Raw genomic sequence first — 6,475 nt, forward strand, 5'->3', positions numbered from 1 at the left:
CTGCTGTGTTCCTCCAGCTCCACATTGTGTTATCATTGACTTAAATAGGTTGTGAGCCAAAACACCCTAACAAATAGAAATTGATTGTTCAAGAAGATCATCTGATCCAACTGTCGCCATAACTCCACATTCTTTTCTGACATGTAACACTTGATTCCTGTGTCAACCAAAACTCTGTCCAGCAGGTGTGAGCTAGTATCCACTGCTGTCTGAATTCCATGAATAGTAACTCTCTGAAAGAAGAAATTCCTCATCTCTGCCTTAAATGGGAGACCTCTTGCTTTTAAACTGTGCCCTGCAGTTCTAGTCTCCCCCAAAAGAAATAAACATCGTCTCGGTGTGCAACCTGTCAAAGTGTTATATGTTTCGATAATAACACCTTTCTGTCTTCTCAATGTCAATGAATATATGCCCAATGTGTTCAACTTTTCCTCATAAGAAGAATCAGTCCAATGAACCTTCATTGAACTGCTTCCAATGTAACTATATCTTTGGGTTCCAGAGAAGAGCAATTTTGTAACTATGAACAGAAAGTGCTGGAGAAACTCAGCAGGTCCAGCAGCACCTGTGGAAAGAGAAGCAGAATTAATGTTTTGAGTCTGTAATGACTTCTTCAGAAGCTGGAATCATGTTGAACCTGAAACGTTAACCCTTTTTCGCTGTGTACAAAAGCTGCCAGACCTGCTCAGTTTCTCTGGTATTTTGAATTTTTGGTTCAAATTTCCAGCATCTGCAATATTTTGCTTTAATACAAGTATATCCCGCTTTCTTAAATAAGGAGGTCAAAATTGTAAACAGGACTAAATGTCTCGAAAAAACACTATACGCTTGTCAGTTAGCTCTGTGGGCTGGATGGCTGGTTTGTGATGTCAACATTGTGGATTAAAGGCCCTCAAAGGTTACCATCAAGGACTCTCTTTCTCAACCTCTCCCTTTTGCCTGAGGCATGGTGACTCTCAGGTTAAAGCATCACCAAATAAAAACTGAAAGAACTGCAGATGCTGTAAATTATGAACAAAAACAGAAGTTGCTGGAAAAGCTCGGCAGGTCTGACAGCGTCTGCAGGTTAAAAATCAGAGTTAATGTTTCGGGTCCGGTGATTCTTCCCCAGAACTGATGGTAGCTGGGAAAACGTCGATTTATATGTAGAAAGTAGGGAGGGTGATGGGGTGGGGAGTAAACAATAGGATAAAGGATAAGGCCTGAAGAGAGAGAACAGCAGGGGGATAGACAAAGGAGTTGATAATGATCTGGCTAGGAGGGTGAATAGCTGTTAATGGGGACTGTTAGTGACTAACAAGAGGTGGTGTGTAATGGCAGGCTCTTTGAGAACAAGGTCTGGTGTGTGGGGTAAGGGGCTACGACATGGGAGAGTTAGGCCCTACAATTATTGAACTCGATATTGCGTCCGGGGGGCTGCAGGGTCCTCAAGCGGAAAATGAGGTGTTGTTCTTCCAGCTTGCAATGAACTCCATTGGAACACTGCAGGAAGTCAGAGACAGAGATGTTGGCCAAGGAACAGGACGGTGTTCAAGTGGAACAGATGCAGAGAGCCCTAAGACCCTCCTGGTGGGGAATGGACGTGTAAAGGGATTGCACATCCATGGTAAAGAGGAGGCAGCTGAAACCTGCAAACTGGAAGCTTTGAAACTGGTGTAAAGTGTCAGAGGAATTACAGATGTGCATGGGCAGGGATTGGACCGGGAAGAGAAGACTGAGTCAAGGTAGGAAGAGATGAGTTATAGCTATAAAGCCCAGTGACTCCCACAGCTACCTGGACCATACATCCTCGCAACCTACTTCCCACAAAGACTCCGTCCCATTCTCTCAGTTCCTCTGTCTCTGTCGCATATGTTCACATGAGGCCAACTTCGACAAGGGAGCCTCCAAAATGTCCACCTTCTTCCTCAACCGAGGATTTTCCAGCACATTGTTGACAGGGCCCTCAACCGGGTCCGACCCAGCTCCCGCACTTCTGCCCTCACCCCTTCTCTTCCTTCCCGCAACAGTGATAGAGTTCCCTTGTCCTTACCTACCATCCCACCAGCATCCACATTCAGAAGATCATCAGACCCATTTCTGCCACCTCCAGCAAAATGCCACAACCAGGCACATATTCCCCTCCCCGCCCTTGTCCGTCTTCTGCAGGGACTGTTCCCTCTGGGACACCCTAGTCCACTCTTCCTAAACACGCAACACCACCACACCCCCCATCACACCCCCCAACAGCCCCACAGTATCTTCCCCTGCAACCAGCAAAGGTGCAACACCTGCGCATTTACCTCCTCCCTCACCACTATCCAAGCACCCAAACATACCTTCAAGGAGAAGCAACACTTCACCTGCACTTCCCAGAATCTAGTCTAGTGCATTCGCTGCTCACAATGTGGTCTCCCTACATTGGGGAAAGAAAGTGTAGACTGTGTGACCGCTTTGCAGAACATTCCTGCTTGCAAAAAAGACCATGAGCTACACGTTGCCTGCCACTTTAACATGCCACTCTGTTCCCTGGCCAAGATCGCTGTCTCTGGCTTGCTGCAGTGTTCTAGCAAAGCTCAACCCAAGCTGGAAGAACAACACCTCATTTTCCACTTGGGGACCCTGCAACCCTTTAGACTCAATATCGAGTTCAATAATTTTAGGGCCTGCACTCTTTCATGTCCCAGCCCCTTACCCCACACGCCAGACCTTGTTACCACGTAGCCTGCCATTACACACCACCTCTTGTCAGACACTAACAAACCCCATTAACAGCTATTCACTCTCCTAGCCAGATCTTATCAACTCCTTTGTCTATCCAACTGCTGTTCTCTCTTTTCAGGCTCTCTCCTATTGTTTACTCCCTACACCATTCCTCTCCCTATTTTCTGCATATAAACTGAAGTTTTCCCAGCTACTATCAGTTCTGAGGAAGGGTCACTGGACCCGAAACGTTAACTCTGAATTTTTCTTCACAGATGCTGCCAGACCTGCTGAGCTTTTCCAGCAACTTCTGTTTTTGTTGTTAAAACATCACCAGTTGTCTCTCATGAATGAGAGAGCAGCCCTATTCTATGGTAGGACAATAGCAAAGTTACTTTTTTTTATATACACCTGTGGCAAGAATTTTCCACTTTTACAACCATGCGCTTATTCAATAAAGGCCAATAGAACTTGCTGTACCTGTATGCTGATATTTGGGACAGCAATCTGCAATCTCTTTCCATCTAAATAGTATTCTGTTTTTCTATTCTTTTTGCCAAAGTTGAACCTCATATTTTTCCCACATTATATTGTTTTGTCCACTCACATGATCTTAACAGACTCTTTTCAACCTGCTCACAAGTTCTTTTCCTGCCTATCTTTGTATTATTGACAACTTTTCAAGCAATACAATCAGTCCCTAAATCTAAGCCATCAATATAGATCATCGATAATTGAGGAAGAAAAAAAACCGAAAGAACTGCGGATACCGTAAATCAGGAACAAAAACAGAAGTTGCTGGAAAAGCTCAGAAGGTCTGGCAGTATCTGTGAAGGAAAAAACAGAGTTAACGTTTTGGGTCCAGTGGCCCCTCCTCAGAACTGATGATAGCTGGGAAACGTCAGTTTACATGCAGAAGAAAGGGGAGAGGGATGGGGTAGGGAGTAAACGAAAGGATCGAGCCTCAAGAGAGTGAAGAACAGTTATACAGACAAGGAGTTGCTAACGATCAGGCTGGGAGGGTGAATAGTTGTTAATGGGAACTATTAGTGACTAATAACAGGTAGTGTGTAATGGCAGGCTATGTGATAACAAGGCCTGGTGTGTGGGGTAGGGGGCTGGGATATGGGAGAGTTTAGGCCCTAAAGTTATTGAACTTGCTATTGAGTCCGGAGGGCTGCAGGGTCCCCAAGTGGAAAATGAGATGTTGTTTCAGTTTTTTTTTCTCTATTCGTTTGTGGGATGTGGGCGTCACTGGCTAGCCAACATTTCTTGCCCATCCCTAGTTGCCCTTGAGAAAGTGGTGGTGAGCTGCCTTCTTGAACTGCTGCAGTCTTCCTGCTGTGGGTTGACCCACAATGCTATTAGGGAGGGAATTCCAGGATTTTGGCCCAGCGACAGTGAGGGAATTCCAGGATTTTGCCCTAGCGACAGTGAGGGAATGGCAATATATTTCCAAGTCAAGATGGTGAGTGACTTGGAGGTGGTGGTGATCCCATATGTCTGATGCCCTTGTTCTTCTCGATGGAAGTGGTCGTAGATTTGGAAGGTGCTGTCTGAGGATCTTTGGTGAATTTCTTGCATAGAGCTTTGCTAGAGCACTGCAGCAAGCCAGAGACAGACATGTTGGCCAGGGAACAGGATGGTGCATTAAAGTGGCAGGCAATGGGTAGCTCATGGTCTCTTTTGTGAGCAGAACGTAGATGTTCTGCGAAGCAGTCACCCAGTCTAAGCTTTGTTTCCCCAATCTAGAGGAGACCACATTGTGAGCAACGAATGCAGTAGACTAGATTCTGGGAAATGCAGGTGAAGTGTAGCTTCTCCTTGAAGGTATGTTTGGGCCATTGGATACTGGGGACGGAGGAAGTAAATGGGCAGGTGTTGCACTTCGCCAGTTACAGAGGAAGGTGTCATAGGGCTGGGGGGCGGGGGGGGGGGGTGGTGGGGGGGAGGGAGGGGGGGCCAGGGTATCCCAGAGGGAACAGTCCCTGCGGAAGGCGGACAAGGGAGGGGAGGGGAATACACATCTGGTGGTGGCATCTTGCTGGATGTGGCGGAAATGGCACCTGATGATCTTCTGGATGTGGATGCTGGTGGGATCGTAAGTAAGGACAAGGGGAACCCTATCGCTGTTGCAGGAGGGAAGAGAAGGGGGTGAGAGTGGAAGTGCGGGAGATGGGTCGGACCTGGTGAGGGCCCTGTCAACAACGGAGCTGGGGAATCGTTGGCTGAGGAAGAAGGTGGACATTTTGCAGGCTCCCTTGTCGAAGTTTGCCTTATCTGAGCATATATGACGGAGACGGAGGACCTAGCCTTAATTCTGTTAACACTCTTCTAGTTACAGTGTGCCATCCTGAAAATGTGCCATGTATCCAACTGTCCATTCCTTTTTTGTTAAGCCAAGCCTTTGTCCATGCTAATATATTACCCCTACCATCAAGAACTCTTTTGAAGTAGCTTCTTAAGTGGCACCTCATTGAATGCCGTTTGAAAAATCCAAATAAACTCCATGAACTTTATGCCTTTATTCACTCTACTTGTTACACCTTCATCATTCTAGGACCACGTGATTCATACAGTGATTACAATGAAGGAAAAGAACATTTGGCCCATTGTCTCCAGGCCAGGACCTTTTAAGATTCCTGAATTCACTCAGTGCCATTCACTGGTCTTTTATCTGTAGTCCCACTTTTTTCTCTCATGAGAGAATTATCTAATTTGTTTTCAAAAGCTTGATTGATCTGGTTTCCTCCCACAGTCCAGTGATGTATAGGTTAGGTGGATTGGCCATGCTAAATTGCCCTGTATAGTCGAGGGATGTGTAGGCTGCGTAGGTTAGCCATGGTAAATGTAGGGTTACTGGAAATAGCGTGGGGGTGTAGGTCAGTGTGGGATGCTCTTCAGACTATCGGTATACACTCAATAGGCCGCATGGCCTCTTTCTGCACTGTAATGATTCTACTACTGTATGACTCTATGATTCTACCTCCATCATATTCTCAGGCAGTGAATTCCAAATCTATGTCACTTGCTGTTTAAAAAGGCTTTCCTCAAATTGTTATTGCTTCTTTTGCCAATCACCTTAAACTGATGCCCTTTATCTAGCAAGGAGAACAGTTACTTTCTATTCACTCAATTCACGCCCCTAATTTTGAACACCCTAGCTGTCTTCTTAACCTTCTCCTCTTCAAGAAGAAATCCCAGCTTTACCCAATCTAACTGCATAAATGAAACTCCTTATTCCTGCAATTACTCCTGTGGCTCTTTTCTGCAACCTCTCTAATAGCTTCACAAATTTCCTAAAGTTCAATGCTCCATGAAAGGTGGGTGATTTATACGTACTAATATCATTTTGAGAGTTTGGATTTCAAAATGGTGGCTTATGTTGCTGTTGAGGGTAAAAGGGTTGAAACGCTATTTTTCATATTTGTAATAAGATTATTCCAAATGGTTTTTGCGTAGCAGAAAAGACATTGTGGATTTCTTTCCAGCCCTGCACCTTGTTGTCTCGGATTCTCCAGCATCTGCAGTTCCTACTATCTCTGATTCAATTTTAACCCCACTGCGAAGCTTCTTCTAAGGATGCCTAGCCTGAAGTTACCTCCCCCTACCGCATCCCAAAACCAGTCCAGCTCGTCCCCGCCTCCCTAACCTGTTTTCCTCCCACCTATCCCCTCCTCCCACCTCAAGCCGCACCTCCATCTCTTACCGACTAACCTCATCCCGCCCCCTTGACCTGTCCGTTCTCCCTGGACTGACCTATCCCCTCCCTAACTCCCCACCTACACTCACC

Source organism: Rhincodon typus, chromosome 15, assembly GCF_021869965.1.
Source record: "Rhincodon typus isolate 14 chromosome 15, sRhiTyp1.1, whole genome shotgun sequence".
In the NCBI taxonomy this organism is placed as follows: Eukaryota; Metazoa; Chordata; class Chondrichthyes; order Orectolobiformes; family Rhincodontidae; genus Rhincodon; species Rhincodon typus.